Below are 13,073 nucleotides of genomic sequence, written 5' to 3' on the forward strand. Positions count from 1 at the left end.
ACAGAGGAAATTCCTTTCTTTTTGGAACACTGATGACATCACGAGCACAGTGCTCTCTGCTGATATCTCTGTCCATTGTAGCAACCGTGCATAGCAGATGCATAGCAGATGTATGCTAAGGGCAGCGTGGTGGATCAGTAAATAAAGTGGTATTATTATAATAACGTCAGCAGAGAGCACTGTGCTCGTGATGTCATCAGAGAGCATTCCAAAAAGAAAAGAATTTCTTCTGTAGTATTCAGCAGCTAATAAGTACAGGAAGGATTAAGATTTTTTAATAGAAGTCATTTACAAATCTGTTTAACTTTCTGGCACCAGTTGTTTTAAAAGAAAAAAGGTTTTCACTGGAGTACCCCTTTAAAGTGAGATTTTATTTATATCCTCCCTAAAGGTTTACCACTACCCGGTTTCCTTTTGAAAGTGAGTAATTCGTCTTAAAATTTGTCAGTGTTGACCCATCCTCAACTTCTTTAGGTCCCCACCATTACAACAATACCCAATTTGTATAGTTTCCGTCATGTTTTACTACTAAATTCTTGTCATTTTATATTGAACTGCATTGATCTGTGCTCTATTTGTACAGCCTGCCACAGGGGATAAGTAGCTGTACGCGGAAGTTCCAACCGATGGGATCACCCGTGATCTCCGGATTGGGACCCGGCTTTCAGTGAGGAGCACGTGCGGTAGACAGCACGCGCTCCATTCATTTCTAAAGGAGCGCCAAAGAGACTCGGGTACAGCACTCGGGCATCATCAGTGCTCCCATAGCAACTAATAGAGCATGTGCCGTCTACCCGTAGACAACACAGGCTCCTCACAGGGTCTCATTTTGTTCCGGCTGTTGGGACCCTCCGCGATCATCTACTTATCCCCTATTCTGTGAATAGGGGAAAAGTTAATTTTGTCTGGAGTTCTCTTTTTATAACTCATTGTTATAGACATATATGGTGTCGTGTAACAATTTTTGTGAGAAAAAAGCAAAAGATGTGGGGGAAAAATGTAAAACCTCAATGGATCTCGGAGGTATCTCAGGTTGGAGCTAAGTGAGAATTATGTGACTGTTTAGACCAAAGAAAACAGGGTTAATATGTGACATTGGAGACCCGAGTGACAAGATTGCAGTGATTCATGCTATTTTCAGACTCAGAATGGAACATGAATCATCTTTTTTTTACATTTCTGTAACTCATATAAACTGATGAAATGACATTATCATCTAAACATCCGCAACAATCTTCGTACATTTTGTACTGTAGGGTTCTTATTCATGCTTAGAAGCGAGCAGACATTCATATTGTGAGCCCGGGATTGGAGAAACGTAATTATCTTTGAATTAAAAGTTCAGGGCCCTTTCAAGGTCTGACAAAAAGCAATATACGACTGTGCCTCAGCAGGTCCCCATTCACATGCTGGTTGTATGTACTAAAAAAAGGTAACTCTGACCATAGTGGACCTTCTGTTTGTCACAGTTGCCGACTACCTGGGCTAAGTTTCTTCATGCTGAAGTGATTCAATCGATAAGCTGAACGGTCTCACAGCTTGGTACGCCATGAACAGCTGTTTGTAGGTGGGCTGCACTGTCATTGTATAAACTCCTTTTGGGACCTCATGAGAAAACACAGGTCATGCTAAGGGTTTAAAAGGGTACTCCCACCCTAGACATCTTGGAGTTTGGACTTTTATGTCTGACCGCGGGGGTCCCGCCGCTGGGGACCCCCACAATGTTGCATGCGGCACCCACCTGTTTCTTGTCCGGAAGCACTAGAGGATCTCGGTCACGACCACTGGAATGGAAGTCCGTGACACCAGGACTCCGCCCCGTGTGATGTCACACCCATCCCCTCAATGCAAGTCTATGTTAGTCACGCCCCCTCCCATAGACTTGCATTGAGGGGACGGGGCGTGATGTCACACAGGGGCGGAGTCCTGGTGTCACGGACTTCCGTTCCAGTGGTCGCGACCGAGACCCTCCAGCGCTTACGGACAAAAAACAGGTGGGTGCCGCATGCAACATTGTGGGGGTCCCCAGCAGCGGGACCCCCGCGGTCAGACATCTTATCCCCTATCCTTTGAATAGGGGATAAGATGTCTAGGGTGGGAGTACCCCTTTAACTTAGAGGTGACAAGAAGGGATCTGGGTGTGAGGGCCCATTATAAACCATGCTTGGAGTGTGGACTTAATTTTTCAGTTGAAACAGCGCTCTAAAAGTTAGAATTATTGAGAGTTCTTTATGGATGGCTACATCCAGCTGAATACATAATGCACTTGTCTCAATTCTTAAAGGGGTGGGAAACTTTTTTTTTTATCAACTAGTGCCAGAAAGTTAAACAGATTAGTAAATGACAGTGCTCTCTGCTGACATCTCTGTCCATTTTAGGAACTGTCCAGAGCAGCATATGTTTGCTATGGGGATTTTCTTCTACTCTGGACAGTTCTTCAAATGGACAGCAGATGTCAGCAAAGAGCACTGTGGTCATGATGTCAGCAGAGAGCTCTGTGTTCCAAAAATAAAATAATTCCCTCTGTAGTATTCAGCAGCTAATAAGTACTAGAAGGATTAAGATTTTTTAATAGAAATAATTTACAAATCTGTTTAACTTTCTGGCACCAGTTGATTAAAAAAAATTAAAGTTTTCCACCGGAGTACCCCTTTAACTTTTGAAGTCCAAACATTCAAATAGTATTAAAGAGATTACTATAGAGAGTACTTTGTGGGTGGCTACATCAAGTGGGCAGTAGGACAGATTTTTCTCCATTTTCTTCTAACGGGTAAATGGTTTCTTCCAGACATTCAAACAGTTCTCTCAAAGGGATTACTATTGAGAGTCCTTTGTGGACAGCTACATGAAGCATGCTATCTGACTGACTTTTCTCCATTGTAATCCAGCTGTTAACTGAGATCTCCCAAACACTACTCTTAAAGAAATCACTATTGTGAGTGCTTTGTGAGTGATTTTTTGATCCAACTATTAAAAGGGATATTTCAAACAGTACTTTCAAAGAAATTACCATTAAGAGTATTATATTTGTGACTACACCAAGCAGGCTCAATGACAGAGTTTTTTTTTTTTTCTCTAATTTTGAATGTGTTCTTGCAAACACTGAAACAGTTCTCTCAAAGAGCTTACTATTGAGAGTACTTTGTGGGTGACTACATCAAGCTGGTTACATGACAGATTTTTTCCCAACAATTGAATGTAGTGTTCCAATGATAATTTACCCCTTAAGGACTCAGGGTTTTTCCGTTTTTGCACTTTAGTTTTTTCCTCCTTTTCTTTTAAAAATCATAACCCTTTCAATTTTCCACCTAAAAATCCATATTATGGCTTATTGTTTGTGTCGCCAATTCTACTTTGCAGTGACATTAGTAATTTTACCCAAAAATGCACGGCGAAACGGAAAAAAAATCATTGTGCAACAAAATTGAAGAAAAAACGCCATTTTGTAACTTTTGGGGGCTTCCTTTTCTACGCAATGCATATTTCGGTAAAAATTACACCTTATCATTATTCTGTAGGTCCATACGGTTAAAATGATACCCTAATTATATAGGTTTGATTTTGTCGCACTTTTGGAAAAAATCATAACTACATGAAGGAAAATTTATACGTTTAAAAATGTCATCTTCTGACCCCTATAACTTTTTTTATTTTTCCACGTACAGGGCGGTATGAGGACTCATTTTGCGCCATGATCTGAAGTTTTTATCGGTATGATTTTTGTTTTGATCGGACTTTTTGATCACTTTTTATTCATTTTTTAATGGTATAAAAAGTGACCCAGAATTTTTTTGCGCGTACGCCATTGACCGTGCGGTTTAATTAACGATATATTTTTATAGTTCGGACATTTACGCACGCGGCGATACCACATATGTTTATTTTTATTTTTTTACACAGTTTTATTTTTTTTTATGGGAAAAGGGGGGTGATTCAAACCGCGATCGGCGATGTGTGGTATTAGCCGCGGGTCCCGGGCCGTTGATGAGCGCCGGGACCGACGCGTTATGATGCGGGATCGCAGCGCGATCCCGCTTCAAATCGCGGGAGCCGGCGCAGGATGTAACTATACATCCTGCGTCGTTAAGGGGTTAATAATACTACAACTACTTCTACTACTACTACTACTACTACTTATAATAATAATAATAATAATAAGACGCTAGAAAATTACACACTAAAATAAATCAAACATGAGGAGTGAGGGCCCTACTCCTGAGTTACAGACTGAAAAGAGCACTTTTGACGGTACTTTGAGGTGGGCTACCTATATAGCATACTTTTCTCCATTTTGATCCATCTGTTTAATAGGGTCTTTTAAATGATCAAACAGTACTCTCAAAAACAGTACTATTGGCAATACTTTGTGGGGGGTTACATTTAGCAGACTACATATCAGACTTTTCTACATTTTTTTATCCAATTGTTGAATGGTGATCTACTATCTTGAACCAAACTAAGACAGAAGGCTGTCCATGGAATTAGCCAGTATTGATGAAGGTGTTAAAAAGTACCTGTCACCAAATAAACTTTTCTAAACTAACTCACGCTATGTTTCCTAACTACTCCTAACATTCCTCCCACTCATAAAAAAAATTCAGAGCTTTAAAAAGCTGTGTATCATATCTTTATTCTTGCTAACATGGTGCAATCTTACATCAGGAGAAAGTGGGCATTTCACAGCAGGCAGGACATCACTGAAGCCTGCTGGGGACTACTTCTGCCCTCACATCTTTCCAGTGTTGTGGTGAATAGAAGACTTCAGGCTCTGTGCAGCTTTCAGTGAGGCTCTTTGCAGCTGGCTCTGTGCAGCTAACAATCAAGCTCAGTGCAGAGAAACACTTCCTGAATTTGGTCTCCTGCCATGCCGGGAGGAGACCAAACTCACTGCATTAATTGTGGAAGGGAACAGAACAGAGCCACCTAGAGGCCATTTTTTTTCTATTACATTATTAACATAGTTAAGTTGATAATTTTAAAAGCAAGTGAATGGGAAAGTGTCTGCTAATTACACAAGGAACACTATATTGAAATTCTATTTAGTGACAGGTGCTCTTTAAAGGGGTTATCCAGGAATAGAAAAACAGAGCTTATTTCTTTTAAAAAACAACTCCACATCTGTCCCCAGGTGGTGTTTGGTATTACACACTTGGTTCCAATTACTTCAATGGAACTGAGCTGCAGAATCACACCCAACCTGTAGACAGATGGGGAGCGTTTTTGTAAAAGAAAATTGCTCTGTTTTTATATTCCTGGATAACCCCTTTAAGCCAATGAAACCATTGCTAACAAAGTCTACTGGGTTACTTTAGCATAATTTGACTCTGTTGGTCCAATGTTATTATCTTTAGTTTGTTCATTCATTCACTGGGTTAATGCCATTACTTTTCTCTATTATTGCCATATACTAGTGTAAGGTTTTGGGGTCTTATACCTAGATATGGTAGTGTGGTAGAAGGTTGTGCTTATATTATCCAAGCAAATAAAATTGTTGGAGAGGGGGCAGAAATGTCCTATCATAACCTACAGTATATTTCTACTTCCATATAGCAAGAAACCTTTATCAAACTTATATAACATACAAAAGTCCTCCCCAGACACAATCCCGGCTCTGTATATGTATTATTAATTTCATGCCTGATGAATATAGCATAAATACACCTTGCTTTGTAGAACCAAATGCGTTTTTGTAATCCATCTCTTTATTTTTGCCGATATGAAACACATCTTCCTTTACCCTTTATGTGAACTGCTTATGAGGATGTGTTAATGGAACAGTAATTTACTACTAAATGGATCGGGGCTCCATTAACCGGTCTACCAGGCAAAATAGCAAGGCAAATACAATGGGAAGGAATTCAAAGGTGTCTTAATGAAATGTATCCATCAATGGTAGAATGTATACATGTATCCATCAATGGCAAAAAAAATATATATATATATATACATATACATATATATATATATATATATATATATATATATATATATATATAATATTTTGGCTTTATTTAAATGTTTGAGTCTGAAACACATTTGTAATGTTATTACAAATAAAACAATGAAGCTTTTCACAAAGTAATTGCATTATATTTACAAATGGCTTCATTTCTGAGAACCTCAGCACCAATACATATGAATGTGGTCAGCTAAGCTTAAATTAGAAGGGCACATTGCCCTCGCTCTTCTAGCAATATCTATGCTTCCTAGATGTCAAGTTATTCACAGAAATGGATTAAAAAGTAACATACTGCTTTAGTAGAGTCACAGTATCCTGCTAGCAGTGTTACTACATTGGTATCTGATTGACCATCCGGTGGTGTAGCTCAGCTGGGCGGCTGGTGGGTATTGGGTGACAGTAGAGCTGCATAAATTTGGGGAAAATGTGTGATTGCCATTACAGGGGTATGTATTGCTATTTTGATATGCGATTGTGATTCAATAAACATATGGTAAAATCCCCCAATGTCATATCCCCCATTTAATTTTTATGCCCCAATTTCACCCCCCCCCCCAATTTTACGTCTATCCCTCCATTTCATGTCCATTACCCATTTATTTCTATTCCTCATTTTCTGTCCACAAAACAATTTTGTGTCTATCCCCCATTTATGCCACATCCCCCCATGTCGCACCTTCCCCCCATGTCACTTCCCCTCCATTTTATGTCCACAACCCCATGTCACAAGGCCTTCTCCCCAATCCCCCATTAATGTTGTCCCGTGGCACGGGGGAAACATAAAAAAAAACCTGATGCTTACCTAACCCCGTTCCCCGTAATTCTGCTGTAAATCCGGTTTTCCTCCATGCAGTCTGGTGTCTTATGGGACTTACAGGACCTTCCTGACACATGACACCGCTGGGGCCACTGGTTGGCTGAGAGGGAAAGGTCCTGAAACCAGCTGCTTGTGAGGAGCACAGAGAAGATACGGGACTGCACAAAGGAGAACAAGATCTGAGGTAGACCTACGGGGACCAGGGCTAGATGAGCAGCAGCCTTTTTATGTTTTCCCCGCACCCCTATAATTACTACCAACAGTGTTTCCCAACTAGAATGCCTCCAGCTGTGAAAAAACTACAACTCCTAGCTTGCCCGCAGAGCCAAAGGCTGTCCGGGCATGCTGGGAGTTGTAGCTTTGCAACAGCTGGAGGCACTCCGGTTGGGAAGCACTGACTTAGCATTTGCAAGTTTTCCCAGGGGGCGATATCGACATATCACAATTTGCAAAAATTATGATTACAATATATCATGCAGCCCTAGGGACCAGTATTTCAATGACAGTCTAAGGCAATAAATTATATCTTTGACTTGGGGGGACAAAGTCTACCTATGTCTCTGAGATCATTGGTATCATTACGGTATTCATAATTGTACCCATTAGTATTAGTGTCATAAAGGCAATCTAACCTCTTATTAGAAAGAAAAGCAGTTACTTATTGGCAAACTGTGCTAACAAGTTAATTGTCATTGGGACATGGGTGAGGCCAAGTATTTCACAATATTTAGTTTTTATTTATTTTTTTAAATCGGAATTTTTTTAAATGGAGAACCAAAAGTGTACCAATTGAGCAAATAAAGCCTGGTGAAGTTCAATCAATGCTCTGTTCACATTAACATCATGGCTTCCATAAGCCATGCCAGATAGGAGGAAGCCATTTTGGAGTGGATCTCAATGGGGGATCACATTGGAGTTCTGGTGTTTTTGACAGCAGGAATAGAAGTTCTTGTCATAAAAACAAGATAAGGATAAATACAAATGTGAACATAGCCTAATACACTGTTTACAGGTTGTTGTACTTTGTTGACACTGGTGTTAATTCCTATCTTTCAGGAGTTTTCATATTTTTATATTAACCCCTTAAGGACGCAGCCCTTTCCCTTTTTCGCAATTCTGACCACGTCACTTTACGAATTAATAACGCGAAAATTTACCGAATATTCTGATTCTGAGATTGCTTTTTCGTGACATATTCTTCTTTATTTTGGTGGTAAATTTTTGGGTGAAAAATCCCAAAATTTCATGAAAATGTAGAAAATTTAGCATTTTTCTAGCTTTGAAGCTCTCTAATTATAAGGAAAATGGATATTCCAAATAAATTTTATTTTTCTTCACAAATACAATATGTCCACTTTATGTTGGCATCATAAAATGGACATACTTTTGCTTTTTGAAAAAATTAGAGGGCTTCAAAGTAGAGCAGCAATTTTCTAAAATTTCATGAAAATTGCTAAATCTGAAGGGACAGATGTTACAGAACTACAACTCCCAGCATGCATGGGCAGTCGAGCAGGGGCGGACATATCGCCTGTGCAGCAGGTTCAGCTGCACAGGGGCCCAGCGTGTGAGGGGGCCCGCCCTCACACGCTGGGCCGGTCCTACCATCGGACCCAGTGCACAGGGCCACCATCAGGGGGTAAACCCATACACTTGAATGGGGCCCGGAGCTTCAGGGAGGCCCGGACGTCCCTGTACTTTTTTTTTTCCGGCTAGTCAGTGAGTGAATGCGACTGTCACTCACTGACTCCTGGCTGGGTACCCGGCAGAACTATGACCGGGCCTCATAGTCTGGGGGGCCCGCAGGACTATGAGGCCCGCTCTTTCTAGGGCGCAGGCCCCTTAAGAAGTACGGCAGGGCCGGACAGGCCAGGGGCTGATGGGAGTCGACGTGCCCCGCGCAGGCACGCACGTCTACTCCAGTCACCTGACCTGTCCCGGCGCGATCTCCAGTCCAGCAGCCTCCCGACGGATCCTCCCCGTGCAGTGGAACACTGTGACAGGAGCAGCAGCTGCACTGAACCCCGGCAGGGTAAGTGAACGGGGGGGGGGGGGGGGGGTTGGATGGGGGCTATGTTGTTTGCAGACTACAATGGTGATGAGAGGTGCAGGGGAACAGGTGCTTGGGGTGTTATAGGGGTGATGAGAGGGGGGTTATGGGGGATAATAAGAGGTGCAGGGGGGTGTTATAGGGGTGATGAGAGGGGGGTTATGGGGGTGATGAGAGGTGCAGGGGGGTGTTATGGGGTGATGAGAGGGGGGGTTATGGGGGTAATGAGAGATGCAGGGGGGTTATGGGGGTGATGAGAGATGCAGGGGGGTTATGGGGGTGATGAGAGATGCAGGGGGGTTATGGGGGTGATGAGAGATGCAGGGGGGTTATGGGGGTGATGAGAGATGCAGGGGGGTTATGGGGGTGATGAGAGATGCAGGGGGGTTATGGGGGTGATGAGAGATGCAGGGGGGTTATGGGGGTGATGAGAGATGCAGGGGGGTTATACGGGTGATGAGAGATGCAGGGGGGGTTATGGGGGTGATGAGAGATGCAGGGGGGGTTATGGGGGTGATGAGAGGTGCAGGGGGGTTATGGGGGTGATGAGAGATGTAGGGGGGGTTATGGGGGTGATGAGAGATGCAGGGGGGTTATGGGGGTGATGAGAGATGCAGGGGGGTTATGGGGGTGATGAGAGATGCAGGGGGGTTATGGGGTGATGAGAGATGCAGGGGGCTTATGGGGGTGATGAGAGATGCAGGGGGGGTTATGGGGGTGATGAGAGATGCAGGGGGGGTTATGGGGTTGATGAGAGATGCAGGGGGGTTATGGGGGTGATGAGAGATGCAGGGGGGGTTATGGGGGTGATGAGAGATGCAGGGGGGTTATGGGGGTGATGAGAGATGCACGGGGGTTATGGGGGTGATGAGAGATGCAGGGGGGGTTATGGGGGTGATGAGAGATGCAGGGGGGTTATGGGGGTGATGAGAGATGCAGGGGGGGGTTATGGGGGTGATGAGAGATGCAGGGGGGTTATGGGGGTGATGAGAGATGCAGGGGGGTTATGGGGGTGATGAGAGATGCAGGGGGGGGTTATGGGGGTGATGAGAGATGCAGGGGGGGTTATGGGGGTGATGAGAGATGCAGGGGGGTTATGGGGGTGATGAGAGATGCAGGGGGGGTTATGGGGGTGATGAGAGATGCAGGGGGGGTGATGAGAGATGCAGGGGGGTTATGGAGGTGATGAGAGGGGGGTTATGGGGGTGATGAGAGATGCAGGGGGGGTTATGGGAGTGATGAGAGCTGCAGGGGGGTTATGGGGGTGATGAGAGATGCAGGGGGGTTATGGGAGTGATGAGAGGTGCAGGGGGTGTTATGGGGGTGATGAGAGGTGCAGGGGGTGTTATGGGGGTGATGAGAGGGGGGGTGTTATGGGGTGATGAGAGGTGCAGGGGGGTTATGGGGGTGATAAGAGGTGCAGGAGGGTGTTATGGGGGTGAAGAGAGGTGCAGGGGGTGTTATGGGGGTGGTGAGAGATGCAGGGTGGGTTATAGTAGTGATGAGGAGAGGTGCAGGGGGATTATAGTAGTGATGAGGAGAGGTGTGGGGGGGTTATAGTAGTGATGAGGAGAGGTGTGGGGGGGTTATAGTAGTGATGAGGAGAGGTGCGGGGCTTTATAGTAGTGATGAGGAGAGGTGCGGGGAGGGTTATAGTAGTGATAAGGAGAGGTGCAGGGGGTTATAATAGTGATGAGGAGATGTGCGGGGGGGTTATAGTAGTGATGAGGAGAGGTGTGGGGGGGTTATAGTAGTGATGAGAGGTGCCTGGTGGGGTTATAGTAGTGATGAGGAGAGGTGCGGGGAGGGTTATAGTAGTGATGAGGAGAGGTGTGGGGGGTTATAGTAGTGATGAGGAGAGGTGCAGGGGGTTATAGTAGCGATGATGAGAGGTGCGGGGGTGGTTATAGTAGTGTTGAGGAGAGGTTTGGCAGGGGTTATGGGGGTGATGAGGAATGATGAGGACACAGAGGATAAGAGGTATTATATTTAGTGGGTATAGTGTGTGGCAGGATTATATTTAGTGGGTACAGTGTATAGCAGTATTATATTCAGGGTACAGTGTGTGGCAGGATTATATTTAGTGAGTACAGTGTATAGCAGTATTATATTCAGGGTACAGTGTATAGCAGTATTATATTCAGAGTACGGTGTGTGGCAGGATTATATTTAGTGGGCACAGTGTATAGCAGTATTATATTCAGGGTACAGTGTATAGCAGTATTATATTCAGGGTACGGTGTGTGGCAGGATTATATTTATTGGGCACAGTGTATAGCAGTATTATATTCAGGGTACAGTGTATAGCATTATTATATTCAGGGTACAGTGTATAGCAGTATTATATTCAGGGTACAGTGTGTGGCAGTATTATATTCAGGTTACAATGTGTGGCAGGATTATATTTAGTGGATACAGTGTATAGCAGTATTATATTTAGTGGGTACAGTGTACAGCAGTATTATATTCAGGTTACAGTGTCTGGCAGTATTATATTTAGGGTACAGTGTGGGGCAGTATTATATTTAGTAGGTACAGTGAATAGCAGTATTATATTTAGTGGGTACAGTGTATGGCAGTATTCTATTCATGGTACAGTGTGTGGCAGTATTATATTCAGGGTACAGTGTGTGGCAGTATTATATTCAGGGTACTGTGTGTGGCAGTATTATATTCAGGGTACAGTGTGTGGCAGGATTATATTCAGGGTACATTGTGTGGCAGGATTATATTCAGGGTACAGTGTGGGGCAGTATTTTATTTAGGTTACACTTTCTGGCAAGGTTATAATGATTATTGTCTTCATGCAGAGGATGAGGATCTGCTGACAAAGTGAGGAGCCAATGATGTCCGGATGTCAGACTCTGCAGAGAAGATGGAGCTGGAGGAAGACCTGGTCTCTGGACGAGATGAAGAAGAAAAGATTACAGAGAAGATATCACTTAAGTCAGAAGACGTCACTCAGGTCACTGACATCATTGTGTGTTCTTATGACTGTCCCATCAGAGCTGTAGTCACTTGTAAGTTCTGCAGTGATGATGGGTAAAACTGTGTCCAATCTGTGTCTCTTCAGCTGTTACAAAACTACAACTCCCATTGCCAGAGGCTCTTCAGACATGATGGGAGTTTTAGCTTTCCAACAGCTGGAGAACGACTTCAACCAAGGTGATCGGTGGGGGTCTCAGGCCTTGAGTTGTGTAAGGGGCCCCGAAATTTCTGATGGCAGCCCTGCCAGTGCACATATGACAGGGAAACCAGTCTTGCCCAGTCACTAAACTGCTACTTACATCTGCCCATGGGGACTTCCTGGCTGAGGTGCGTGCAGTGAGTGACGTCAGAGCGTTCGATAACGTCACTTATAGCGCGCACCTCTGCCAGGAAGTCCTCTCAGGCAGATGTAAGTAGTGCAGGCAAGGTAAGAGTGTGTGGGTGAGTGAGAGTGTGTGTGTGTGTTTGTTTGTTGGGGTTATCCTACACTACCTTATGTGGGGAATCTATGCTACCTAATGTGGGGAATATATGCTACGCTACCTAATGTGGGGAAATTATGCAATGCTACCTAATGTGGGGAATATATGCTACATAATGTGAGGAAACTATGCTACCTAATGTGGGGGAACTGCTGCCTACCTAATGCAGATTAATGTGAGTTGCAGTGCAATTTTATGGCATATTACTTTTTTTTTTTTTTTTGGGGGGGGGGGGGCCAGGCACATTCTTTGCACAGGGGCCCTCTGTTGTCTGTGTCCGCCCCTGCAGTCGAGGCATGCTGAGAGTTGTAGTTTGGCAACATCTGGAGGGCTACTGTTTTGGCACCACTGTAACAGTGGTCTCCAAACTGTGACCCTCCAGATGTTGCAAAACTACAACTCCCAGCATGCCCAGACAGCCTTTGGCTGTCTGGGCATGCTGGGAGTTGCAGTTTGGCCCCCCTAGTGGTTGCCACAGTAAAGATCGTTTTACTTTCACTTTCAATCCCCCCCCCCCCCCCCCAGTGTCGATTCCCTACCTGAGCAAAGATCCAGCAGGCTCCAGCGAAGATCCCAGGTCCCCAGGCATCTTCTCCTGCAGGTACGGACTCCATCTTCTTCCCAGAGCCCCTCGACATCCAGGGGCGGGCAGAATGGGGGGTTGCCATGGCAACCCCCGGTCCTGCTCTGCCATTGGTCAGAACACCGTTCTGAGTAATGGCAGGGGATAGGAGGAGATTGCAGCTTTGCGACCTCACTCCTATCCTTTAGGCTGAT

General features: G+C 44.4%; 1 protein-coding gene and 1 long non-coding RNA gene across 2 annotated transcripts in view; one reads left to right on the forward strand and one right to left on the reverse strand.

Annotated features, from left to right (window-relative positions):
- The window catches only part of CTNNA2 (catenin alpha 2), a 2,092,931-nt gene that overhangs the window by 1,144,992 nt on the left and 934,866 nt on the right, over positions 1-13,073 (forward strand). The window lies entirely within an intron of this gene.
- The window catches only part of LOC130334055 (uncharacterized), a 78,563-nt gene that overhangs the window by 376 nt on the left and 65,114 nt on the right, over positions 1-13,073 (reverse strand). The window lies entirely within an intron of this gene.

Source organism: Hyla sarda, chromosome 1 (assembly GCF_029499605.1).
Source record: "Hyla sarda isolate aHylSar1 chromosome 1, aHylSar1.hap1, whole genome shotgun sequence".
NCBI classification, from domain to species: Eukaryota; Metazoa; Chordata; class Amphibia; order Anura; family Hylidae; genus Hyla; species Hyla sarda.